This window comes from Mustela erminea, chromosome 14, assembly GCF_009829155.1.
Source record: "Mustela erminea isolate mMusErm1 chromosome 14, mMusErm1.Pri, whole genome shotgun sequence".
Taxonomy (NCBI): domain Eukaryota; kingdom Metazoa; phylum Chordata; class Mammalia; order Carnivora; family Mustelidae; genus Mustela; species Mustela erminea.
In genome coordinates, this window is record NC_045627.1 from 75150961 (window position 1) to 75178888 (window position 27928).

General features: G+C 43.0%; 1 protein-coding gene and 1 long non-coding RNA gene across 49 annotated transcripts in view; one reads left to right on the forward strand and one right to left on the reverse strand.

Annotated features, from left to right (window-relative positions):
• Window positions 1–27928, forward strand: part of TCF7L2 (transcription factor 7 like 2) — a 195918-nt gene that overhangs the window by 124459 nt on the left and 43531 nt on the right. The gene's annotated exons all lie outside the window — the stretch shown is intronic.
• On the reverse strand, window positions 7577–14488 carry LOC116573107. 2 transcript variants are annotated; one of them, XR_004278607.1, is made up of 4 exons: window positions 14449–14488; window positions 13478–13562; window positions 9851–10039; window positions 7577–7952 (listed from the first exon to the last, which is right to left on the reverse strand). It is a non-coding gene; the product is annotated as an uncharacterized LOC116573107 (long non-coding RNA). The 2 variants fall into 2 exon arrangements; XR_004278606.1 differs by having other exon boundaries at window positions 13478–13581.

Consider the following 27928-nt stretch of genomic DNA (forward strand, 5'->3'; position numbering starts at 1 on the left):
TATGCCCTGCTTCCAGGACTGGGTCTAAGTTCCTAAACTGTGACTAGGCCAGACACACAGACACCGCTCACGGGCTGTGGGAACTTGGGCAAGTTACCCAGGTGCTCTGTGCCTCGGTTTCCCTGCTGGCAAAGGGGAATCACACGTGGGCTGCTGTGAGCATACAGTGAGGCGCAGTGTACAGAGCGGGCCTTGGCCAGACGAGTGGGTGTCTGGCATGAGCACACAGCAGGATTCCTGGGGAATCCCACACGGAGAGTGTGTCTGTGTGATGGGCCAGCCACTGCTCGGGTAACTCGGTTACAGCTTGCTTTAGCTGGAGACGTTTCCATGGAACCGTTAGTGATGTACCATGTGGAGTACGTTCTGCTTCAGGAATTGTGGTGGGACAGGGAAAACCCTGATCTGCAGCATGGATATGTGAGACGTGGCTCTAGGTAGCATCATGGAAACCACATGAGATTGGTGTCAGAAGTAGGATTGAGTTCATGTTTGTCACGTCTGTTGGAAAGGGGCTTCACTCCTCCCTGATTCGCTCCCAGTGTCTGTAAAAGGGGACGGGCGTGGAAGAGCTGCCCAGCCTGCTTCTGAGGGTTTGGGGGGGGGCACCTACCAGGATGCCTGGAAATGCCCATCAGAGTGAGATTTCACACAAGGTGAGATTTTCAAACAGTGATCCAGGCGCTTCTGGAAGGGCTTGGCTCATAGTAACTCTTCACAACCTGACCCCAATCCGAGGAGGGGGATGCTGTGATCCCATTTTGCAAGTGAGCCGCAGGGAGGTGTAGCATGTGCTTGGGCTCGCACAGCACAGGGGTGTAGCCATAAATCTGCTGTTACTGAGGACCACGGCAGCAGCCCGTGGGTTGGAGCCTTTCATACTAGCCACTTGCCTTCCGTACTAACCGTCCTCCACTTGTTAAAGAAGGTGTGTTGGGTCCCGTTCAACACCCTGCCTCCTCAAAGCCTGGGAGGAAGCTTTTGATTCAGGACGTTGAAAGTCAAGTTTCTGCTTTACCAGTATGACATTCAGGACACCTTCTACCCCAGCTGGATTCAACTTTCATTGTCCCTCCCTCTCTATCCTTACAAGCTGGCTGGATTCTATCACTTCGGCCCTTTCCTCCAGGGAGTTCAGGTTGGTAGACCAATTGAGTAAATATGACTAAGAAAGTCAATATCCACCTGGGCAGGCATGAGTCACTTTTTTCTAGTTAGCTATTCTTGTGCATTTTAAAGCTAGCCACACAAAGTCATTACATTGGGGCTATTAACATGTTTAATAGTGACAATAATAGGGTGTGACCCGTGGCATAAGTGCATTCAGATAAGAAAGAGTGTTTTTTCCTGTAATTGCTGAGTTAATACTAACATTTTCACAGAAATGCTTGCAAGCAGTCTTTCGAAAAGTTCTTTGACTCCTTTCCTCATTCCTTGCTTCCCCCTTTCTCTAGGGGTTCTACCCCCCACCCCCATTAGTGGCTGGGGATTAGCAAGATGGCAAGCTCTGTCCCTTTTGATGTTTTGGGTGACCTACCGTTTTGCTAGTATTGAGCCCATTTCATTTCATGTTTACGGAGATAGGAGTGAGTGAGTGAGCTTGTGTGCATGTGTATTCAGCAGGCACATTATTATTGTTGGTGCTTATTAATGTCTCAACTTACACATTTCAGGAAAAAAAGAGACATCTGCTAACTTTGCAAAAAGCTGGTCACATAGACAGGGAGTGAACCACTTTGGTGTGGAGGAAATGAAACTTTTCTTAGGTTTATTAGACCACATCCTATAAATCTGTGGCTTATTAGATGTCTGATTTCTAAAAAGCATGGCATCACAGCTGAAGTTTTATTTTTGCTTGTTAGTCATTGAAACAAATATAGATATTGCTTCATTTCCTTGGTACTCTAGTTTTCAATACATGTTATGTATGGAAAATCTGGATTTACACAACTAAGTACATTAAAAGAGAAGTATTTGCTTTATAAAGCTCTGCACTGCAACTTTGCATTCTGTTAAGCCAGAATGTTTGTCTTCCTACTCCCGATTACATAGAGAAGCAAAGAGAAAACAGTAAAAGTACCTCTCAAAGGCAAAGTTAACTTTTTTTTTTTAAAGATTTTTTTTTGTTTGTTTATTCATTCGAGAGAGACAGAATGTGTAAGAGCACGAGCAGGGGGAGGAGCAGAGGGAGAGGGAGAAGCAAACTTCCTGCTGAGCATGGAGCCCAGCATGGGTCTCGATCCCAGGACCCTGGGATCATAACCTGAGCCGACGGCCAATGCCCAACCAACTGAGCCTCCCAGGCACCCCGCAAAGTTAATATTGTGACAGACTTCCTTCCCGTCTTCTAAGAGATGTGTTTTTAAAATCCCAGGCAGACTTCTATCATATTATATGCGGTAGTTTTCTGTTTATTTTCCATTTCTCGTGATGGAAAGGCCTTCCTATGTTTGCCATGAAGAGTCTCTGTGAACCTTCTGAAGGTTGCCCATTCTGGATTTGGGGATCCCTTAGTAGGCTTAGTCATGACCCCAGTGCCGACAGACTGTGAAATTTCCGTTGCAGTGCAGTTGTGGGGAGCAGATGTGAGTTAAAACCAACAAAGGCAAAATGTCGCCAGTCCGTACTGTCCTCGTGATGTGTATTCTGTATAGGACCCATAGCTTCGTGCTACAGCCCTGGATCATCCTGTTCGAGCTGACCAGCAAGTTCGCGCCCCTGGCCAGATTCATTCTCAGTCCCGCTAGTGATCCCATCTGTATTGTTATTCCTCCTTTCTCGTGTTCTCTCCTTGCAAAGCTTCCTTGTAGAATCCTTCCCGGTCCAGTGACTGCGTGGAGTTCCTCTGCCCGTGAATCGCCCCGGTGGTAGAAATGGACCCTGTCTGGCCCCACTTGGAATTTCTAATGCCTCAGGGAGATCACATTCCCGGTGTATCGTGATGTAGCCTGTCTCCTATGTGATTGACGCAGCTTGGACACAACTTGCCCAGGGAGATAGGCCCAGAGAGGGACAGGATCATTCTAGGCCCTTCTTCCCATGTTGTTTGCCATTCCTCGGACCAAATGCTGTGAATACTGTTCCTTTCACTTCTTATACTTTTCCTCTCACCCTGTGCGGCTGGTATATGGATTTGGAAGTCCAGGGCAACCAAGTGCTTGGAGGTGGGCAAGGAGCTCACCGCTGTGGGAGGTGCAGGTGTTCCCTGCCCCGTGGCCATGCCGCTCAGGCCACCTGACGTCCACCAGGCGCCACAGGCTCTATCACGGCTCTTATCTTTGTGACGACCTCCCTTTTCCCCATTCTTTGTGAGTCACATGTTTTCTTGGCGTCCTGTGTGACAAAGGTCATAATAGAGAAGACTTGACTTTTGATGCGTGACATGTTATCACCCACACAGTTTATTGTTGTGGGCCCTCCCCTTTTGTAATTCTGTGAGGTGACAGATCACTTTTTCATAGGCTAACCTGTGTCCAGGAAGGGTTTAAATTATCCTGAAGGTTTTTTTTTTTTTTTTTAATTCCTTATAGGGTCCCCTGATCAAATGACTTGGTCAATACTTGAAAAGAGGGGAGTGGGTACTTTCCACTAATGGTTGTGACATTACCTGTCACATCAGTCTGTGTGTCTCTCTGTCGTAACATCTCGAGTTCTTTCCTGTTGTTGGTGTCTTTAATGATGCCATGGAGGTAGATGTTTGGAATCTGAGAACAGGAACCAGAGTTCAGTCCAGACTCTGGAGCTACATTTATTCATTTTTATTAGGGCCGTTACTGTCAGCTGAGCGAAGTAGGAGATCCGAGTTTTAATCCTTCCTTCTCAGGCCAGTCCTTATTCAGAACGTACTTCATGTGTCCGATGCTGCTGGTTTAGCAAGAGGCAATACAAAGAATTAAATCATCTTTTGTCTTTACTTCTCACATTTCCAACTCCGTCCATCATATCTCTAAAAGCCCCTTTCAAGCCTGTTTGTGTTAAAAAAATGCAATAGTACACAGCTTGTCATTTTTTGTTTGCTTTAGGGAAAAAGGTGACGGACGTGGCGTAGTATCCTTCACGGGGACACGCGCAAGTGCTGACTGTCGCTTCCATAGTGGACCTCCAGTCAGTCGCTGGCCCCTCTACTTGAGCTGTAAACGAGGAAGGAGGTGGCCTTTGTACAGCCACAGAGTGTTTGACTCCTAGTTAGAAACCTTCTGGGGCACGTGTGCTTGTCCATGTGCACAAGCACGCCCCCACGCCCCCATAAGCAGACATGCAGCAGGAGAGAAACATTTTTCTCTGAGCAGGTCCAAGTAAGAGGACTGTGTGTGCTCAGAGTGAAAGTTTTTGTTTTGGAAAGTCATTTCCTTCCAATGGAGGAAGGAGCTAAAGTCACCAGAGAAAGAAGGTGTGAGGCAAGGGAGGTGGGAAGGAACTGGAGTGACAGAAGAGGGCACGCCGCCTCTGCTGGATTTATGTCCCGGTCCCAGCAGTCACTGTGTCAGCCAAGCTTTGCTGGAACCCCTGCGATGTAGCCCCGTGCCCCGGGGGTGGCCTCTCTCTGCTTAGGAAAACAGAGTTGGCAGGAGAGGATGTGGGGTTGCACATGAGCTATGGGGCCGGGGACACAGGGATCTGGAGAGCTCTCCATCACTGCTGCTCTGCCTGGCTCCCCACGCTGGGTTTCTGGCAGGCCCGGTGGTTCACCGGGAGTCAGGGTGATCGTGAGCAGTCCTCTCTGCCTGGGAAACAAGGAGCGCCTCTACCAGAAAGTGGAAGAAACTCCTAGCCATCCAGAGAGACATCCAGCTTGTTGGATGTTCACAACTCTCTCTCCTGGATGTTTCTTTCCTGTTGCCGCTTTCTCATGAACACAGGAGCTAGATGGGTGGAGCTGGGCAGAGAGGTGGCGGCCGGTGGCATCAGCTTCTGGAACACTCGCAGTTCCTAAGGGAAGTGGGGCAGTTCTGGGCCTGTGGCTCTCAGCATGCATAGATACGTTCACTTCTCAAGGGAATGGGACCCTCTTTTCTCCTTGGCCCTGTCCTGCTTTGGACAGCAGAATGGACTCAGATCAGATCCCCAAGGGGATGGGGGCAGATAGCTTTCCTTGTTGCGGTTTTGCTTGGCTGGGTCACCTGCAACCAGCTATTTTTCAGTTTTGCAATTACTGCGTGTGCTTTTGTGCCCCTGATTTTAGATATGGGGACCGGGTTTCTTTTGAGATGTAGGATTAAAAAAAATACACAGACGCACACACACAGACACACAGAGTTGACCCTTGAACAACATGGGTCCACTTCTCTGTGGATTTTTGGGATAAATCCAGTACAAGTACTGTAAATGTATTTTCTCTTCCTAACAGTTCCTTTTTTTTTAAAAAGAATTTTTCTTTCTTTATTTGACACAGAGAGAGAGAGAGAGAGAGGGAGAGAGAGAGAACACAAGCAGGCGGAGTTAGCATATAGCCAGAGAGGGAGTAGCGGGTTCCCATTGAACAAGGAGCCAGAGGTGGGGCTCGATCCCAGGACCCTGGGATCATGACCAAAGGCAGTCGCTTAACTGACTGAGCCCCCCAGCCGCCCCTCTCTTCCTAACAATTTTCTTAATAACCTGTTGTCGTTTCCAACTTCCTTTATTGTAATATAATGTGTAAGACGTGGGACATATAAAATATGTGTTGATCGACAGTTTATGTTAGCGATAAGGTTTTTGGTCAACAGTAGGCTATTGGTAGTGAAGTTTTAGGAGAGGCAGAAGTTATATGTAGATTTTTGACTGCATGGAGGGTCAGTGTCTCTATCACCCCTCCCCTCACACTCCCCCAAGTTGTTCAAGGGTTAACTGTATTTTAAAATCTATCATCCAACAAAATTGATTTTTCTTTTGGTTTGTAGCTCTATGAATTTTAGCATAAATTTGTATGACCCCACTGCGATTAGAATACAGAACTGCTCCATCATCTTCTACACACTCTTATGCTGTCCCTTTCTTAGTCACAGGAAATGTGGGTTTCATTTTTATCATTTTTACCATTTGAAAGGTAATGTGGGCTTGATTCATCTCTCTCTCTGAGGGTTAATTTTTCACTGTTGATTATTAGACTCTGCTCTTCCTCTGTGCCTTCTTCAGCCCAAGAGATGTACCTGTGGTGCCTTGGTTGTCAGCTTGTTAGTTACTGATAGTCTTGGTTGGATTTCCTCTGTTTTATACTGGCTCTTCTTGCCCATGTACCCAGTAGGCTTTGGGCCATTCTGTGAATTTAGGAGAATTCATTCCTAATTCTGACAGTGGCCACAGACAAATCGTTAAAAAAGGACAAAGGATGTATGTTATTGCTAACTGTAGAGGCAGTAATGTGATATGTAACAACTTTGGAACTATTCTGCTTTGAATTATGTCTATTATTCTTTCCCAGATGTCAGGACAGATTATCCAGGTTTAAGGATAATATATAAAATGAAGACGGTGCATTTTCTGTAGCTTTTGTTGACCCATCGTGGTTCTCCCTGGCTGTCTTCACTTGTCCCATTACGCCGTTAAGGCAGGATTTGAGGGCTTAGAGCACCCGAGGCGCTTCCAGGACCATCGATGCCTCCAGCTAGGTGCTGGGAGAAGCTGGGACAAGCACGGGAAGGACAGAGTTACTGTTAAACCTGTGATGGTTCAGAGCTAATGCTTTCTTAGGGAAAAGTGAAATGTGGGAATGTGTGTGTGTGCCTGTCCTCCTCTTGAGAAGTGAGCAGAGGTGACCTCGAAGGTCCCCTGCTCAGAGTGTCACACTTGACTGGACAGCAGATGATGCCTTTAGTGTGGATTCTGCTGGGGAAGGTAAAAGCAGTTGTACACATGTAAATTCTTGTGTCACCTAATTCCTGTCTCTGTAATTACTTGGAGCCTTGCCATAAGTGGGAGCAGTGACCCAGTACAGAAAGCAGATATTATGGGGGAGGTGACATCCAGAAACACAGTTGTAGCTCTCCTTCTGGCTTTCTGGCATCCAAAACTCTTTAGAATCAAGAAGGAGGATTACAACTACCTTCTACAAAAGTGACCTGACTTTCCTGGCTCTACCCCTTCTCCCTGCCTTTCACTTGCCACACTGAAGGAGTCTCTCAGAGTTCGGCAGATTCAGGGCATTGATGATTCAGCTAAGAGGAGTGAGTTTTGCTGATAAGAAACTACCATTGTCTGGCACCAGGTTTCTGTAGAGGAATGTCCTCCAGGCGGATGGAGGATGGCTTTCATTTAAAGAAAGCACCACCACCATCGCTAAGCAATGCAATGCAAGCCTGGGTACCTAGGCCGAACAAGAAGACCAAAGCAGGTTAGAAACAAGTTGCTTTTCTGCATCTGGATTGAAATGATAGGGGACTTGAGACAGCCAGCCAGTGGCATGATTTTCACCAGTGGTGCAAGTGTAACCATGGGGCCTGGGTGCCGTAACTCTCCAACATACCTCCCGAAGAGCACAGATCGCCCAGCTCCTCTGAAAGGCCTCGCCATATGTCTGATTGACATTGGAAGCATCGTATCATTTCTACAAACACTCACATGAGAAGGTTTATTATTTATTTATTTATTTATTTTTATTTATTTATTATTTTTTTTACTTGGATGACAGATCGCATGTTAGGGCACTAAAAGATGAAAGCACTAGATACTTGCTTTAGAGAAACAGCAAGATGCACTCATCCTCCCAACGGAAAACGGATGAGCTTGGAATTCCATTAACAAAATTGACTATCTGCAGTTAAACTTAGTGCCCCCCCTAGGCATGATTAACAAGCAGGGTAGAAAGCAAGGTTGGACAGTAAAGGATCGTGCTGGATTCTTTTTCATGTTGAGTGGAACAGGGCCGTTTTGTGGAGACTGAGGTCCAAGTTAGCCCAAAGAAATTTCTGCCTCCTTCTTTGGCACTGATCTCCTCCTTCTGCGTCTTTACAGGCATGGTTTTCCCATTGGATTTCCTATGAAAAGCATCTACGTGTTATTCCAGCTTTCAAATTTAATGACAAAATTGTAGTTCGTGCGAGTCTTTTTGGTAGGAGGTAGTTTACCTCACAAGAAGAGAGGATGTCGTTTTGGTACTTGGTTACGGTTACTGCAGAGCCTGCTTCATGGAAGGATTAAGAGCCTGGGGTCCAGGTTTCAGGACTTCAAATTCTGGCTTTGCTACTGGCTAGCTGAATGACCATGTATGTATATCTTCCAGAGGCCTGTCTAGGTCTCAGTTTTTCCATTTATAAAACAGGGAAATTTTTGTACTTACCTTCCATTTCTTGGGAGATTTCAGTGAATTTGTGTGTATAAGGCAGATGGCATACACAGAACCTGGTAAGCCTCTGTCAACATTAGCTCTAATTCTCAGTGGGTATTTCTTAATTCATCTCTTTGGTGGGAAGAAAGAAACGTGAACTCGCTCCCTAGTGGGAGGTGTGGTTTAGTATTAATACTTACCCACCATTTGTTAAAAATCTGCTGTCCTTTGGGCATTGGCTCCAGTGTTTCGTAATATTCTTGTTCACCCTCACAGCTAGTCTGTGAGAGAAAAACTAATATTGTTCCCATTTTATATTAAATAAGGTAGTGGAATTTTTTTAAAAAGACTTTATTTGAAAGAGATAGAGATAGCGGGAGAGTGAGCAGGAGCGGGGAGGAGGGAGAAGCAGGCTTCCCACTAAGCCCCAATGTAGGGCTTGATCCCAGGACTCTGGGATCATGACCTGAGCCTAAGGCAGATGCTTAACCAACTGAGCTACCCAGGCACCCCTATTGAGTGCTTGCTATGTACCAGCTCTGGTTGAAGTGATTTTCATCTATTAACCCATTAAGTCTCCCAGTAGGTAGGGACTGTTGTCCACATTTTTAAAGAGAGGGAAATTGTGGCACAAAATTAAAAAAAAAAAAAAAGGTGTCCTTAGTTCCACTAAGAGTAACTGGTTAAGGGGTAGGATTTAAAGACTGGGTCTTCATATGTTTGCAAAGGCGAGGTGCTTACTTCCCCATGGCACAGTCTCCCCCTGTTCTGTAATGTGGATGGGCCTAGCTCACCGCTGTCATGGACGGGAAGCATTGAGCAGACACACAGATGCTCTCCAGATACGCTGGTTTATGATAGTTGGAAAGAAAAATCTTTATTACCGGAAGTTGTGGCTTCTGAGTCTCTTGGCAATTGGCAGCATAGATTTTTGTTTTGTTTTGTTTTGTGTGTGTGGTTTTGTTTTTTAAATAATTAGAAACAGTTAGACTCTTGTTACCACCCACAGTAAAAATTGCTTGGATCCCGCAAATTAAGGGAAAAAAATTAGGCCACTTGGTAGAGTGATTAAAACAGGGCTTTAAAGAGGAAAGTTTATTTTGCAGAGTGAGCGTTAGATGTGTAAATGCTGAGGCTCCCTGGTTTTCCACCTCCTCCTTTGTCTGAATTCAGAATCAAATAATGTTAACGGTGGTTGCTAATGAGGGGAGGGATTCTGCGCAAGATGGCTCTGGGAAGAAACCCACATTTTTTTGTACTTATTAATGGTATGTCTTTTGTGTGAGTGGGTGTGAGGACCAGAGCATAAAGCATATATTTGCACAGCGTGTGGTCCTTTCTGCTGCATTCCACTCCCCATGATGGTGGGCTAAGTTAGGAGGAGGAGGAAAAGCAGGAAGCTCTGACACAGCTTCAACAGTTTCCACTGTATGGTACCTCACCCTTGAGGCTGGCGTAAGACAGACCCCTTCCCAGGTCGGGAGGAATGAATCAGTGGAGCCAGGACTCTGGGTTCCCTAGCACTGGGCTCTAATTATGCAAGTTGTGCCCCCACTTGTGTGGGAATGACATCCGTGCCCTTGCACGTATGTTGTTCCCCTCACTCACCCCGTTCCTGAGATTGAGGATGGGCTACAGTCTGGGTTGATGCCTTTAGTCAAGTCAGATGCGCTGTCCACTGGAGATCCTTTACTCCTCCCATCTCCACCAAAACCTTCCTTGGCGTTTCAAGACTGTAAGCAGTCACATGGGTGAAGAGATGATTTCCTAATCCTTGTGGAAGCCCTAAGGATTTGCCTTTGTGAAAGAAGGAACATCCTGCTGGAGGGGTATCTGTCTGTGTGTCCCATTTTAAACCACATTGCTTTTGACTTCTCTTCTATGATGATTCCCAGGCAACCTCCTCTTGCCATCCTGACTTGTTTAAATTTATGGGTTGTTGGCAAGCAATTTTTTTGATGCTATTCTTCTCCTAGCCAGAGGCCAAGATCCCTTGTGGAGCAGTGCCTGAATTTAATAGATGTCATCTGGACACCAGGGAGGGGGCATAGAGAAGTACTGGGGGAAAAGTCTTAGAAGTGAGATTCTATCCCTGATGCTACCAGCTCCCAGCCTCTTCTTGATCCCTTTTAGGGCAACACATTCAGAGTAAATTTTTTGGTGGCACCACACCATATGTGTATAGTACCTGCAGTTGTAGGACAAAGAGTACAGTATCTTAACTGACTTATGAACAGCCTAAAAAATACACAGTAAGCTCCCCATTCAACTTCATTGTGAATGTCTCTGCATTATTGAGCCCTGCTCCTGGTTGTTTACGATGTCTGACGACCTGCCTGGAGCTTTTGCAATACTGAATGACCCTCCAGGAATGCTGATTCTACTCTTCTGTCTGGGGGAGGACCTGGTTCCCAGGCCAGGTTCTCAGGTAGACAAGACCATACCATCTCTTTAGCTTGGCAGATGAGGATTAGAGGGAGACTAGAAGTTGTGGAGTGACGCAGGGTTGCAAGTGAGACCCCTACATTCAGACCCCACTTATTCCACATCAGACTTCTGACCGAGCTGTCCCAAAGGCCATTCACTTGACTCCGTAAGACAGGCATCTCCTGCTTCTGCATACCAACTACGAAAAAGCCGTAGAAGCAGGTCTTGCAGGCTCTTAGAATAACATAACAAGTGTACCAGCTCTTAGGACATGCCAGGCCCATGAAGCCTGATGTGACTGAATGCTTCTGAAGCACGTGCTGTTTTGGTGCTGAGGATAAATGTAGGCACAAGAGGGACTGAGTCCACCCTGAGGTCTGCTCCTTGTTGAGGCATCATCAGAAGTTGCCCCCAGAGCCCCTGGGAAATAAAAACTCCCTCAGTTGTTGCATTCTTCCACCTTGGTGTGAATGATCTGGGTAGTGAGACTGCCAAAGAAAGCTGTGTCCAAGTGGGTGTTTTGTGGACAAGCCTGCCTTCGGAGTTTGGGGAGTTACCAGGCCTGTGGTTCTGACCAGAGTCTACATGCTGCCAGACCCATTTCTCTGCTTCTTCATCCTCACTCTGCCCGGTGACCAGGATCCTTCTGGTTCCACCTTCTCTCTCCCCTCTCCTCCTCCACTCTGCCCACCTAGTGGGATTTCTCATCACATTTTTATTCTTGCTCATTCAACATCTAGTTTTGTTCTGCCTCCCTTCCGACCACAAAGATCTACTCTACATCTCTGTCTGTGGGGCACAACTTCTGTGGGCTACAGACAGACCAGAGTCTGAGCATTTTAGCCTCTTACAGTTCAGAAGGAGGGGAAAGCAAAGGAAGCAAAGCAAAGGAATTTTAAATGCACCGTAAGCCGGAGCTATTTAGAATAGCGCAAACAGCCCTCAGTGCTCTGGGGATCAATGTTTTTAATTTGGTTCCTGATTTATTAAGAAAATATGTGGTCTCCGGGACTAAAAATAAAATAAAATAAAGGTTACCTAGGGAGATAGACTGGGACTGTCTTGTGGGTCAAGAGATAGTAATAAATTATTACCTTATGGGTAGTAGCAGCTCTTGGTAACATTATTGTGCACAAGGGTCTGGGCTTTTGGTGCAAGAAATAAGTTAGGTCAGAGAAATGGACCTGAGTGCCCTAACGTATTGGCACAAGTAATTCCTGGAGCATTTAACCACAACCAGAGTAATCTAATCTGTTCACTGTGGTCAGGGTGGGCAGGTTGGGAGAATCAGTTTTAAAATCTTGGGGTTATGAGAGGTGACTGGTAATCAAACCTACCTGTCCTGTACAGTCCTTTCTGTAAACCTGGGGAGACTGAGGCCTGGAGCGAGGGGATGGCTGCCAGAAGGTCATATGTATTCAGATCGTGATAGAATCCAGGCTTTGTCTAGACCTCTTGGCGCCCCCCGCCCCCCTTCTGCCACCTCTTACTCAAGGTGGAGTTTGACTTTGTGAACCATTCCTATTGAATGCCATTAATTTTAAGCTCTTTCTAGATTATTGTGTGAAGTTATGAGTGTTCAGTATGAATTCACTTATTTTCCACTTGAGAGATCGTCATTTTCTGGGATACCCTGGGTGTTGACATAATGTTGATCAGGAAGCTTATGATGGTGATGACTGTGAACTGATGTAATCACCTGTTGGCAATTAACTAGGAAGAGGTGAGCTGGAATTCACACACAGCAAGTATTGGAAACATTTCCAGCAATGGATACTGTCCTTCAGCAATACCCAGAAAAATCAGATCTTACCATTCATTTGTGTTGGGAATGCTGGAGAAACAACTAGCCTTTGGCAGGGAATTTTATCCTCCTATATAATCCCACCACCTTCTTTCCCAGAGGATTGGTATTTTGGAATCCTTTTACAGTATTGCTTTCTGGGTTTTTGTTAAAAACTCAAACATAGAAATGTGAAAATGATTCATTGAAAACAAGTCTGACACCAACACTATGTGATAAAACTTGCTAAGTGTCTAGGTTGGGGATCTCTAGTACTTGAACTCAAAGCAAGTATGACTGAGTTGACCAATAAGAACAGATTCAAGAGTTCACTGGTGATTTTTAAGTTTTTGCTTGGAGTTGTGTTCTGCCCCTTGTAAGTCTCCTGTCCTGTTACTGGGAAACAAACTGGTGCCCTGCCTCCAAGTTCAGCAAGTTTGTTTTGACTTGCAGCCCATGATGGGAGTGAAGCTCTCATTATGTAATGTTAAACTGGGCCGGGAATGTCAGCCGGACTAGGCCTGCCAAAGCTTGAGGAGTTGGTTGGGAATGGGCTATGTTTAGTATGACTAATCCAACTTGGCTGAGTAAAGGGGTGGGTGGGTGTCTCTCTGAGAGGGAGGTATGACTAGTGCTATTTCGAGTCTTAGTACTTAGTATAAACTCTACAGACCCCCCACACACACCCCCCAAAAAAGTTGAGCCTTATAACCAACTAGTAAAATCAGGTCTCTTGACTGATACCCAAGATTGCTATAGAAATCTGTGGTTAAGATCAAGATATATCACTTGCAATTAAGGAAATAACACTTTCGGTTTATGTGAAAGAGTGTTTCTTAAAGTAGCCTATCCTGGTTAAGTGCTGCTAGCAGGAGTACTTAGTAATTAAAACAATTTTACAAAGTAAACATTGGGTTCCTTAATAAAAATAGCAATAAATCCTAATAAAGATTTAAAGCAGAGGAAGAGGTAGGCTATTTTCCCAATAATGATTCCAAAGTGTAATTTAAGGTCCATCTACTGACCTTGTTGGTCTTTGGGAACCTCTTTCTCCCTTTGCCTTCTTGGGTCCCCCTTTGAGGCTCTTGGCTCAGCTTCCTCTTGGTTCTTCTTAGGAGACAAAAGAATCCTATTTTTATGCAAATGTATTGGCGTTGAAGGTAGAAATAATCAGGAACCTTCTTTGCATGATCCTGAAACACAATGTGGTCCCCAACCCCCCCCCCCCCAAAAAAGGTTTGCGTTTTGGTAGAGATGACAGCCCAGCCTCCGTCCTCCCTAAGGTAAAGGGGGGATTCGCTTTTGTTCCTTCTCTGATGAATGGAAGTAAAGTGTTCACTGAACCTGGAAACACCTCCTTTGTGTCCGGTGCTCTCCTAACACAGGCCGTTAAACTTGGGGCAATCACTCTTGGTGGGGGATTGAATGGGACCATTGTGGGGGGGGAGAGGTTCGCACCGAAGCCACTGAGGCCACAGAGATGCCATTGTTCCTGAGTAATAAGAAAAGGAGGAAGACTCTGGGGACCTCCAGGCATCCGTGTGGTCTCCACACTGACTGCTTTTCTAGGTCTGCGTTATCCGCAAGAAACCCCAACCATAGAGCCGCGCGAGGTCGGCCTACGCAGGAAGCGCGGCAGAGCCCCCTGCAGTATGGACGGGGTGCCCCCTGAGTACGTCTAAATACCGGCCTTCGCTTCCTCCACTCTGGCAGAACGCTGGCTGCCCTAGGCCTAGCCATCATTTCTGCAGGGAGGTGGCTGTTTTCCTCCAGGCGTCCAGTTAAACACATTTGTTAAAAGTCCCTTCTTTCACCTTAGGAATAACAAACTCTCCCAGTTCCCTGCCAGTGACTTTTTTGTGTAACTTCCCTTTTGCCATCTGGTCTTTCAGAAGCACTTCTGATCCTAATTACAGCGTTCACCCTTTGTTTATTTAAAAATCAGAAAGCAGATAGGCTGTTTGAGGATTTATCTGTACTAATTGTGCCAACATACCTGCCAACCGTCCTCTCGCTTAGAAAAAGGAACCACCGCAATCCGTACTGACGCCATCATTTTACGCGCACAGGCACGCATGCGCACGCCACGCTACGCCACGCACACTACGCAAGCCACGCACGCCACGCACGCCACGCACGCCACGCACGCCACCTTACCTGCTGTATTGACCAGAGGCAGGAGTGTACTTCTTGCTCTAGAATTGCCCCGCCGGCTTTTTTCCTTCCAGCCTCTGCCATGTGGAATTGATTTCAGGGGGATCTAGTCTTGGCGGCTGGGAAGAGTGAGCAGACCTGAGTGCAGATTCAGACTCTGCCACTTACTGACACATCCAGGGGAGATTATTTTATACCCCCGGGAGCCTGAGTTTTGCTGTCTATAAAAATAGAGACTGGTATCAACATCAAGGAGTGAGTGTTGCCCGATTTAAAGGAGATGCATAGGAAAGGCTGGAGAACAAGTTAGGCATCCTCGGGGTGGGGGTGGGAGGGCATACAGCGGTCTGGGGATATAAAGTGAAGCCCCCAGGCAGCTCCGGTAAACTAGAGGCTTAGATGCCATGTATCCACTGTCTGTCTTTTGAAACATAATAGATGTGTAGTTGGTTTTGCTGTTTTTTACCTATCCCTTTGATAATTTTGATATTCTAATTAAATAGCGGCTTACATCAGAATGTATACTATTTTATAGATCTTTCAAAAAGTGACTCTTGCTTGACGATTATAATAAATTAAATACAAATTAGCTTTGCTGTGCTTACACTTTGAAAATACACTTGTTGAAGCCGCTGAAGAGACAGGTTTAGAAAATGCTGAAAACATTAGTCTTCTCGTTTTAAAACAAGCATTGTAACTGTGGGCTTCTTCCCCTGAATTTAAGAAACACTTTTAGAGGAATCAGTTTTTATGATGTCTGAGTAAAGTATGTATTTTTAGAAAAATGTGTCTTTTTAGGTAAAAATGAACTTTTGGTTGTTTCATGGGCTTCAGATACCTTTTTCATCTGACCATCACAGTCCGACAGCTGTAAAAAAATCAGTTTTAGAAACTGTATTTAAAGAATTTATGATCCCAACATGTGTTTGAAATCTGTGGGAGGTGTTTTTTGTTTTGTTTTGTTTTTTAAGAAAAAATTTTCCTCTTAAATATTCAGTAGTAATGTTTTTATGTATCTATTCCTGCAACAAGCATTTCTTGAGTGTCTACCTGGTGCTTAATTTGTTCTGTATGTTTGTACTTAAGACATGGCGGTAACCTTGGACTACACACATTTTTAGTAAAGGAAGCCCTTCTCTTTTCAAAGCTTGGCTGCCCCAAAATTACAGAGAAGGATGAAGTAGATTCTAATTGCTGATGCTTGAGCTCAACGTCCATATATTTTATCTAATTTATAGTTGGAAAAGCAGCTAAAAATGTCAAGAGCCCATGCTAGTCGTTGGAGCAGTTGTAGTTTATGTAGCCCTGGAATTAGGTTCGGTAATACCAGCAAGACCCATGCGTGCTATTTGGGTCAAAGAGAAGAAATCCAAATTAGTATTAATTGGTATTCATGATCACTCCCTGATCGCCAGTGATGTTTCTGTCCCAAGCATAGACTAATTTGGCCAACTGTATGGGTCAAACAAAATAGCCAACAGCTCGAGTTATGGATGGTGTGAAAAACACAGCGTCTGATTGTTAACACCACGTTACCCAAGTCTGTGATGTTCTCTGACCTCTGGTGCAAATAGCTGTTCATCTTGAGATGATTTGACAGCATAATTTAGTATTTGGGATTCTTTTAAAACTACAAAAAAGGGGGTGATTAAAAACTTGTGCTTCTTCTCTGGCATATAAAGCAAGCTTTTCAATTGTATTTTTCAGGAGACAGAGTTATTGAAGTTGAACATTGGCCTGGGTAGTTATACAGAACTGGTTTCTGTTTGAGGTTAGTTGACTGGATTATCCAAATACTGTCAAGGTAACCCAGGAGTGTATCTGTTAGCTGTTGGATGGTTGTAAATAATCATCGCCCTCTCGATTACAAGCTCCCTGAAGGCAAGGACTTTTGTGAGTGTAGTTCACTGATCTATCCCTAGTGCTTAGAACATGAAATAGACCCCAAAGCAGTATTTATAGAATCAGTGAATAGGAAGAAGGTTGGGAAGATTTCTACTATGTTCATGACAATTGCAGCAATAATTTCTCCTCCCTAAAGTTACTAACCCTCCAATATTGAGTAAATTCTAAATCCGCCGAATGTGTTTTTCTGTCTGTAAAATGAGGCTGTTGTCCTGTAGGACTTTATTTGATTATGAGAAATAGTCCCGCCTAAACTTCCTTGAAGAAAGGTGCTAGACAAAAACAAGATGATTTGGGGGGGGAGAAAACCACCGCTGTCCTGACTGTACTAAGATGCATGGTTGCATTTGAAACAAGTTTCACAGTCCGCTTTAGGCAGGGATTGCAACATGCTTTCCATCTGTGCCAATGCGGAGGGAGCAAGCTCCCACTTCCAGCTCTGCCGCGCTGGTCTCTGCACCGCAGCAGGAACATTGGCTCCGCGCTCCAGGAGACAGCCCATGGGCGGAACTGTGGTGCAGGCATGACATAATTTAATTTTACTTTATTATTTGCTGGCTGTGCCCATTGTATGTTAGCCTCTGGGTATGTTTACAAGTTGCTTAGTAAAGAGGTAGAGGCTGTCTTGTCTATAAAATCTATCTTGTCCCTGTAAGGGCCCAGGTATGTACACATACACACACACACACCCCTTTCTTCTTGGCATCCAGCACCCGTATGGGGCCAGGGGTGAAACGATCAGCATCCAATAAGTGATTTGAAGGGCTCTGAAGGACTTGCTTTCCTTTAATATTTCCTCCCCTTAGCCCTGTAATTACCTGTGACACCTGCATGAAGCTTGAGTGTGTCGTGCACCTATCTTCTCAAAAACGCACCTGTACTGTAAAGGCCACAAGAAGTCTCTGTGCTTACTTAGTAGAGTTTCAATCCACTTACTGGGTTTGGGTGACTTTCCCTGTCACTGTTGCTAAACTTGCTGTGAAAGCAAAGGTTCAGAGTCCACGAAAACATCATTTATTTGTTAAAGAAAACCCAGGGATTTCAGAGGATCATGCTGTCCTGTCCTTTCCCCTTCCTCTTCCCTCTAATGTTTTGGTAGAAGGTTGTCTTTATGCAGAGGTGAGCAATATGTATTTTAAGCATATGAGGTGATAAAGGGAGGTATCCATAAATTTTGATCCTTCTCCTTTTTTTTTTTTTTTTTTAAAGTCTCTTTCCTTTATTATGCTTTTCTGGTAAGCTTCTGTGTGTCATTGCTATTGAGAAAATGATTTCTTCCCCTTCCCATCCATTTATTAATTTCAACTCTGGGTTCTAGCGGAGAGTCACAGTTCTCTGTAAAGCAGAGTCCCTTATTTTTGTCATATTGCTGCAATAGTACTCAATTAGGGGCCATATGGGTGACAGGAGTCTTTTGGTTCTATAATGGGAAACCAGCCCCAAGTGTTGGCCATCCAGGTCTGCCTTGTCAGGCCAGTGAAACCCTGACAGCGTCTGTATCTATCTCTGTAGTTCAGGGGAGGAAACATAACCAGCCTGTCCTTTTCTAGCACAGAAGTGCAAAAATCCCCATTAAGTGCATTATTTTGAAATATTTTAATTTCGACCAGATCCACAACTTGTAATTCATGAAAGCCTGATGTACTTGTTTAGTTTTGCCCCCCACCTCCCAGTACTTGATTAACTGGTCATGGCTGTGAAGAGCTGAATCAGAGGGAACAGGGCATCCCCCCTTCTAAGGAGGGCTGACCTGGGCTGGAAGCAGTGGCTGGGTAGATGCTTTCTCTTCAGGGAGGCTCTGTCTGGCTGGCAACTTTGCCTGGAGAAAGGAGCTATGCCCCCTTTAGAACTTGTGACCCTTCATTCTTGTTAGTCCTTGCACACACTTCTAGTCCCAGAGAGTTTTGTGGTTTCTCTTCTTTCCTACCAGCGTTTAAGGAAACTAAAACTAATTTCCTTTGTTCCCTATTGTCCAAATTAGAGAAGCTAGAAATGAATGATGCCATTACGGGCATCTTAAACCCAAGGATTTCTACTTCAGTTGGGCTGAGGATCTCTTTTTAAGAGGAAGAGGGAACTAAATAATTGAGTCAGATATTTTAAGACGTTAAATCTAAAACTCAGCCTTTTTAGAATCACATGTAAAGCTAGCCACATAGCCTCGAATTTCCCACCATGATTCCACCTTTCAAACCCTGGGATGGATGGCCATCAGAGTGGATTTAGCTTGATCATCAGCTGTTACAGGTCAAATATGGTCTCAATAGTTTTTAAAATTTTAATCATGACCTCTCTAATCCTATGAGTTTTCAGAAGGAAATCCTGATGAACAGTCCCGGAATTGCTTTGGCTGGTAACATCTTCTTTATTGACAGTATCCCCAGCTGAATTCTCTTAGTTAATATGTTTGCTTTGGCATCTTTCTTTCATTCATTCATTCATTCATTCTTTTTTTAATCAGAAATGTTATCAGTAGGTCTCATGGTTGGGGGAAATGGTATTTGTTGTGTAGCATTTTCCCAAGGAGTACTTTAGAGAGTTTTCCTCTAATACCAAAAATGGAGTATGATTCATATTCTTAGGACATGGTATCATTGAGATTTGTGTATGGGAGGTGTTTGTTGTTGTTGTTTTAATTGGCTGCTTTGCATGTCCTAGAGATTGCAGTTGATACTCTTTCACATCCTGATCAGAAGCCCTGACTTTCTGGTCCTTAGCAGGGAATCCATCCCTTGGTAACTTGTGGGCACCCTTAGCGGAGGCAATGATGTGTGGTCTTGCGAGAAGTCATAGCGTTAGCAGGTCTGTGTTTTCTTCCAGTGTGGAGCTTTGTCATTTCTAATGATGACAATCCATCAGTCCACACGGTGCAAAATGAAGATAAATTGAATTAATATATGTGAGTTAAATGACTCATTGATATAATTATACTGCGAGGATTTCTTTAGAATAACCTAACACGTTTAGTGGTGTTAATTGTAACGGCTTTGCATGGGAGCATTTAATTTCATAAGCAAACAGAATAATTTATTAATTCTCAAAAAGCTATTTCAAGGCCTGGCCAGAAAGGGAGAGAGAGTGCATTTAACTTGATGTTGACTGCAGTGTTAGTATGCTTTGCCTCATCAAACTGGAAATTGCTAAGGAATTTTTTTTCCCCCCAGTCCAACTTTTACTGGTCCATAGCCAAGATGTGCTCAATTCAATAGTGCATCAAAATGAAAGTGGGAAGTGGGTCCCATCTAGTAAATCTTAATAAGTTATTGAAAATTGAAGAGCACTGAATAATAAAACAGTTCTAATTGCAGTTAAAACTGTATTGGCGGCGGATATGGCTGAAGAAGGATGATAAAACATCCAAGGAAGAGCATCGGATGGTAGCGGGAGGAAGGGTAATAGACAGATTAAATGCAAGACTCCATTCAAATATTTTGTGAAATGTAGGCATGCTGTGTAAACCCATTTTTTGCTGAAAAGCATGTTTTCTCTCATGTCAGAGATGATCACAGGAATCCTTTTAATATTCATTTAAATAGTTTTTAATTGGCTTCAGAGAGTTTAAAGTTCAGCATGGAGGTGAGATCTAAGCGTACTAATTAGATCGAATGCAGTTTGACTCAAAGAGCAGACTGGATAATTAAGGAATCCCATACCAAATATACGTTTTGAAAACACTCTTTTCACATCCTTGAGGTAAGAATGGTTTTCCTGAAAAATTCTCCCATTCTTTTCCAGTGGAAATTTTTCTTAGACACTGATCATAAAACCTCGCATAGCCCGTTGGAAAATGACAATCCGTTTTTTCAGAGCAAACCTCTCGTTTGTTTGTCATTTAGCCAACACCCCGTGTTCAGGTTATTCTAAATTTTTTCCCCCCATCCAAGTGGAATTTTGACTTGCATGGGCGTTGTGATGAACACAAGTTGTATCTTGTGTGTGTGCCCCCCCCCCCCATAAGTTGTTTGATGCTGTTGAAATGGAAGGCTGAAGTAGAAGGGGGCACTTAAGCAGTGAAGGGTTTTTCTTTGTAAATAATAGATCAAGAGCACTGGATCTGTATCTAATGGAGCTGTGTGCGGCCTCCGTTTCAAGGACAGCGCGTGGTTTTAAAAACCACAACTACCGACCATCCCGTCCGCAACCTGTGGTCAGTTTGTGTGTGTGTGTGTGTGTGTGTGTGTGTGTGTGTGTGTCCACGCGTGCACTTGCCTCTTGTGATTCCCCCCACCTATCCCCTTAAATGATTTGCTTTAATGTCATACTCTATTTCATAAATCTAAATAAAACCTTAACAACATCACATACACACACACACACACACACACACACAGAGAGAGAGAGAGAGAAAGAGATCCTTAGCGATACCCGTCTTTTATAATTATGGAATGATTTAGGGAAGTTTGGTCCTGTTTTACTAAAATATTTGAACGAATCTCTTTTACTATGGTATGCTCTACTAAGAAAATCTTGGTGTATGTAGCTGACATCAGTGCAGAAATTAGTTTATCATGAGAGCAGAGATTGGATTGGTTATGTTTACAAACATGTTATCTTGATAGTTTGATGAAAAATTTAATTTTCCTTGTTCCCCCCTTCCCCTTTTTGAGTTTATAAATCTGCTCTTGTATTTGCTGGTTTGAATCTACATCTTAAAACCATAAACTGAACACTTGAAATGTTATTGGGGAGATTTCATACAGTTCTTAAAAGTATAATAGGGCTTTGTTCCTCCTGAATTTGAATTAGTTTTTTTTTTTAATCACTTGGAATCTAAACATTACACCTAATTACTATTTTCCCTTGAATTGTAAAAGTACAAGCATACACTAGTATCTTAAAATATTTTGTCTCTGTCAAAGCTGAAAATAGAAAAATAAACACTGCATGTTTAATGTCAAGTAGGAGTCCGTAGAAACAAAATAGAAATGAAAGTACAGATTAAATCGGGAGATTCCTTTGCTTATTTCTGAAATAATTGTTTATAAAATCACAAGATAGCTACTCTAAACTGAAAGTTCTTTTTTAAAAAGTGCATCCTATGAATTTGGACCCTTTTTGAAAAGGGTTAAAATTCATTTCCTTGTGATAAAATAGGTTTCTAGCAAATTGATTTTTGACACAAACATTTTAATATTTTTATTACGTGCAAAAATATATGTTGGAAACTATAATCCTAATGCACGCTTCCTTGAAAGAAAATCATTAGTCTTCTCAAATGTAAGTGCAAAGTTGATCCATTTTAGCCTTCTTGTCCATAAATCGTTGATTATTGGTTTTGAAGGAAAGTGCGGCACCAGTGTGTTTTGAATTTTAACTTTGAAATCATAGAACATGTACAACATGTTCATTGCAGTCAAATCACAGGCAGGGAGAACCCATTTGAAATAATTTTTAAAGCATTCCTGTCAGGGCATTATTTATAGGAATGATAAGTTTCAGATTTTAGGTTTGAGAAAAGTTGAGGCTGGCCATACTTCAAATCTTCAATTTAACTGCTTTGAAAGAATGGCTTTGCTTGTCTTCAGGGGGAAACAAATAACTTAGGGGACATCAGTTCATTCTTTCGCAGTCTTTCATCCTTAAGTATAACAAATTGTTTCTTTTATTAATGTGGTACTTGCTCTGTGGAACCAGTTCTTAGGGGAAAATAATCAGGAAGATCTGCTTTGCTTCTCAGATGCTACAACCTGAAATACGTTAGTACCTTCCCTTGAAGGGATTTTCTTCTCTCTCTCTTTTCCCTTTCTCAACAAATATAGTAGCTCACATAATAGAAATTGCAGAACAGGATACAATGAGATTTCTTTCCCCTTTTTCCCAGCATGTTTTGGTTGGCTAGGAGAAGCCAAGGTACTGGAATATGATTATCCTTATTTAAGGGAAAAAAAATGATATAATTTGTCATCTTACCAGCTCTCGGCATTCTGTGTGGTGCGCGCTTAGTCAATGCCGGGAAAACAGCAGACTGACAGCTAATAGATATCCCTGCCCTCAATTGTTTAGACATTTTTGTCTTTTGTGACATTGAAGAAAAGACAAGGAAGGGAATGGAAGCAACTAAAAAATGTCAAAAGATCAAAAAATCAATGGGCCGCAGGAATGCGATCTGTTTACCGGGGGGGTGGCTGCTCTTTCTGTTTCGCCTGAAGTCCGAGGTGGTGTCTAGGGCAGGCTCGGGAGCCGTGTCCCCTCCCTCCCTGGGAGATGTGATACCGGTGCCTCGCCCAGCGGCCACGCGTGCCTGCTCGCACCGCACCCCTCTGCCCCCATGAATAAGTAATAAAATAAATAACCGCTTTCCTTTTGAGACTGTAAAAACCAAGTTTTTGGTGCTGTGTCTTCTCCGTCCATCTCCGACTGTTTCCAGATTCTCTGGGCTCAGCTCAGCAGATGGGTTATAGGATTTATTCGCGGGCGTTTCAATTTTTCTGTGCAAGGGAGAACACTTGACATTTTTATTATTTATTTATTTGATTTTGGAGGGAAAAAAGTCAATAAGAGTGGAATGGGTGATAATTAGGTGGGGCGCGTCAGGCAGATGAGTAATTGTTTTGTCCCAGGCTTGGACTGTCTGGACAAGGCTTACGGATGTCTTGGGGTGGTCAGTGTTGGGGCCATGGAGATTTTATTTGAAAACTCGTTTCTTAGAGAGGAGGGGGTTATGTGGGTAGTAAGACGATTGTAATTTACTAGGGACGTAGAGTGTTGGTTGCTTTAAAACTTTCGTGTTTTGAACAGTAGACCTCATTTACCTTTTCTCTTTCTTTTTAAAAAACTTTCCAACCAGTTGGTTGTCTGGGGTGTGTGTGTGTGTGTGTGTGTGTGTGTGTGTGTGTGTGTGTGTGTTTGTTGTTCATGTGTGTTCATCTACACATTTGCCTGGCAAACAGTGACAGCCCAGGAAAATGGATGGACCCTACAAGGCAAGGCTGCAATCTGTTGGGGGAATTTTTTTCCCAAGCCTTGTAGTTGCTATTTGATAATAAGTGTGGTCCAAGCTGCATATTTTATAAACTTTCTATTAAAGTTGGGACATGTTATCATAAAACTCAATTGCGATACTTTGTATTACGCTCTGGGATTGAGAGATAGACATAGGATTAAAAAAACAATTTCTAGGCATTTCTAGATGATAAATTTAATTCTCTTTGCTATTTGGAGGTCTTCTTTGAAAATGCAATTGTAATGAACGCATTCAGAACTGGAGAATAGATTTACCCTTGGCTTCAAATAGTCGACGTTATCAGGCGCTGTCATTCGTTCCTTCCTATTTTCGGGCTGCTAATTGATGTTTTTGATGTCAGCAAGAAAATTGAAGAAAATGTCATGTGTGAACCAGTGCGGAAGTTAATAAGATTGACTTCGTTGACAGAATTTACAATGAGAGCAGAGACTGCATAATGGGACCGCTGCGAATTCTTTGGAGTCAAAATTGACACCTCACGCTAGGCCAGTGGTCGATAGGAGAGATGGAACATTTGGGAAAGTTCCTAATCTCATTTTTCCCTCCTTACCTTTTGGTCTCCGATGGTTACTTAGTTTCACCAGCAGCTGTTTATTCAGGGGACTCTTGCTTTGGACCAAGCCGGGGCCTTAGTTCAGGCTCCCAGTGCCACCAACAATGCTTATTTTTTATGCTGTTTTGAGTTTGAAAGCAAAAGAGTCTTAAAAAGGTTAGATTAAGATGTGTCTTAAGGAAAGATATACTAATATCGGTCAGGGTCATTGCAAATGCTTGGGTTATGTGCAATAAAGCCGAAACGCAAATCCCTCTTTGAATAAAGAAACCAAGTTGGCACTAAGATCAGTCTTCGAGCGTAACAGAAGGCTATAACTTGCAAGCAAAAATAATAATAATAATAATGACGTTCTTGGCCCCACGTCCCCAACCCCCCAAAGAGACATTTTAGCCATGGTGTCCCTTCAAGTTTTTTTGGTAAGTTATTGAAAGTTTGATATAATAGTTTAATTTTCCAGTAACGTGGCAAAGTTTATTGGATTTGTGTGTATAATTATGGATTGGATTAGTTGAGTTTGGTTCAGTGCATCTGATTATCTTCTGGCCTTTAGGGAAATGCGCTAAAACCCTAATATGTCCAGTACCCCCAAGCGGCCTCTTTTTGAAGGCGCCGCACAAAATGTGATCTCGACCAGCGCTCGGCCTCCAAGGATCTTCAGTGAGAGACATTATTCTTGGAATATCCAATTAATTCCACGGGCAGTGATCAGTTAGCGCTTCTTCTTCCTTTCTCGCCATTTGAAATGCTAACACAATGAATATTTTCTCATTGGTCTGTGTCCCTCGGCTAAGCTGTTGCCGCGGGCTGAGAATTTCATCGACTGATGAGACCAGAGGCCCCGCCAATAAAAGGTTACAGTACGTGATTTGCATGCCAAGTGGGGTTTGGTTTCATGAACTTAAAAGTTCTTTAACTTTTATTTGACTTTTTTCTTTTGTTCAAAGTAGATTGAGGGGTGAGTATATTTGTGAGTGTTTAAAGTATGAAAATTGCCAGGGACAGTAGGTCACAGCGATATTTTGGCCTATCCTCACAGAGACCGTGAAGATGGCCTTTGTGTTACCAGCTTTTATGGAGAGGAACCAAATCAACTCTCTAAGATCAGGTCTACGGGAAAGCATTTTTTCAAATCTTGTGATTTTGTGTTGAGTCCCTCTAGGATCCTTGAAGAGCTTGACATTTGGGGGAGTAATAATGATAGAGTATCTTGTGGTACTAATAATCAGCTTTGGCATTATTTGAAATGACTAGAGAGCCATTGAGTAGGGCATTTGGAAGAGGAAGGAATGTCCTTTTCTTTGGAGTGGTTGGTAATCAGAGTCTTGGGTACCAAGAAAACAGTACATTCTAGAGGAGTATTCAAAGGCAGACCTCTTCTGTTTTCAAGGGTAGGTTAGAAATTGTTACAGAATATTGAGTTGCATTGAGCACAAGAAAATGTACAGCAAAAACAAACAAACAAAAAGCTATCTGCATGACTTTCGCCAGAATAGATTATAGTGGATTAGGTCACTGCTTATTAAACCTAGTTTGAGAACTCGTTCTCAGTGAGACAGAGCCCCATGACATCCGAGGCCAACAGCACTGGCACATATGTTCAATTGGCTAAACGTTTGGCTTAGAAAAATAACACCTGATGGTGTCACCATATCTCTCTCGTCTTCTGGAATCTTCCAGACTTGGATTTTATTAAGTGAAGGTGCTTCTTGTTGATTTAAAGCCATAATAGATGTCCCATGATCTAAAGAGTACTGGTTGACACAAAAGGGGAAGGAGTATAGTATAATAAAAGTACTGAATCCCTTCTCTAAATAGGGGGAAAAGGGATTGAGGTAAAAAGAAAGAGTCAGCCTTCACACCACAGTTATCTTAGAGGAAGGGTAATATGATTGGAGACTTGACATATTTCAACCGAATGAAAAATCATGATACCTTTACCAAAATTGTTAGCAAAAGGGAACTGGCAGGGGTAGGAATGGAGAGCATTTCCCCTCTTCTCCCCCTCCCGCCCTCTTCCTTCCTTCCTTTCCTAGCTGTCTGTGAGGAGCAAAGCAGGTGGCTCCCTGTGGCTGACTTTTCATGACAACATGCCATTAGAAATTGCCGTCCTGTTGATCAATCCTCTCGACATGACAGATTTGCCGCAAGGCCTGGCTCTTTGAGCGCCAGCACTGTGGCTTTTCCCTCCTTTTTTCCTGCACTAATTGGTGAAAGTTTTTTTACTGTGCTAGTGGCAGAGGAAATTCTTTTGAACGTTGTCACAATCAAGTGTTGACTTCTTTAGAATTGCAAGTAGGTTAAGTGAGTATCAACATTGGGGGGGGTGGGAGGAGGGAAAACACTAACACAAAGTTACTACTACTTAAATTTTATGATTACAATCAAATTGGAAAACAAACTAATTGGAACACACACACACACACTCACTAGAATGCAGACAAGTGTTCAAATTATGGTCCTTTTTAACTTACGTTATGTTTTGTTATTTTGGGGTTGGGGCAGCCCTGACATCTGGAATAGGGAAAACACATTGTAATGTTGATTAAGTAAAACACACCCATTGTAACTCCTTAGTTTCTTCCTATATGAATGGATTCAGAACAGCAGTACCACAAACATTACATAACAGTGCAAATCAAAAGGAACACATAAAGCTTCTATTAGTAGAGTGTATTTTCCTCTGAACTATTGACATTTCTTCTGTCCAAAATCAACATACAGAGAGTAACCTCTTGGCAAAGGATTTGTTCTCAGATACTGATTCTTCACTGAGGTATCAAGATGCAATTCTGCTTAAATATTGCTGTTCTGGTCATATATGTGGGTTGTTTTTGTTTGTTTTGTTTTTGTTTTTTTTTAAACCTAGAATGTAATAACCTTTCATATTCTTTAAGACCAGACTTCTCAGTGAAACTGAGAATCATCACAGTTTACCTTTCTTTTTAGAGAGAATTCAAATCTGAAATGTCTTTTTTAATATGAATGATTTGAAATATTTACTGAAGGAATTTGTAAAATTACTGTGTGCTTAAAGACATATTCTTTGGTGATTTAAAAAAATTGGTAGGTTAAAAGTTTTGCTTCACTAGATTGAGAGAGAATGTATTTAAAATTCTCATGTCAGAGAAGCTGTCTGGTACATTCTGATTCTTGACTCTGTACCGTTTGAGATAATTCCTAATTGAAAACAAAGTAACAGAGGGCATGAAAGCCTATAACTTTACCCTGGGTTTTTGGTAACCTATCAGGAAGAAATCCTACACAAAGATAAGGATTTTGTACTGACTCATGATAAAAACGTAGAAACCTTGTATATAGAAAGGAGGCTACTTCTGTTCCCTAGTAGATATTTACTAGGAGAAGAGAATTGTAGAATAAAAGTTACTAAGATTTTTAACTGAATTTCTACTTAATTATTTTAGTTTTAAGGACAAAATGGAAAGGAGAAAGAAGACAGTAAAATGTTGTCCAGAATTACCTGGCCCTGTAGCTCGTCTTCGCCACCACAATTGTTCCGATTGTTGGGTTTTGGGGAGAGAAATGCAGAAACCCCTATTGAAAGAAGCATCAATTCGTATAATTAATTTTGCCATTGTAAAAATCATTTGTAAAATTTGCATTATTAACATTATCAAGTCACTAGTTGGTAAGACATCAGACATGACGAGAGTGAAGGGCAGCTTAGGGAGAGCTGGGCTTTAAACCCTCAGTAGATCCGAGTTAGGATCAAAGGCGCTTGCTTTATGTGGCTGTGCTAGACTTTGAAGTCCTGACTGCACCTACAGCACTCATTTCGTCAAGTTCACTGGTGTCTTAATAGCAGATCAATAAGTTTCAAAGTCGGAGAGTTAATTTGATACTAGTGCTGATGCGGTCGTGCTGGGGAAGCCGAGAGAG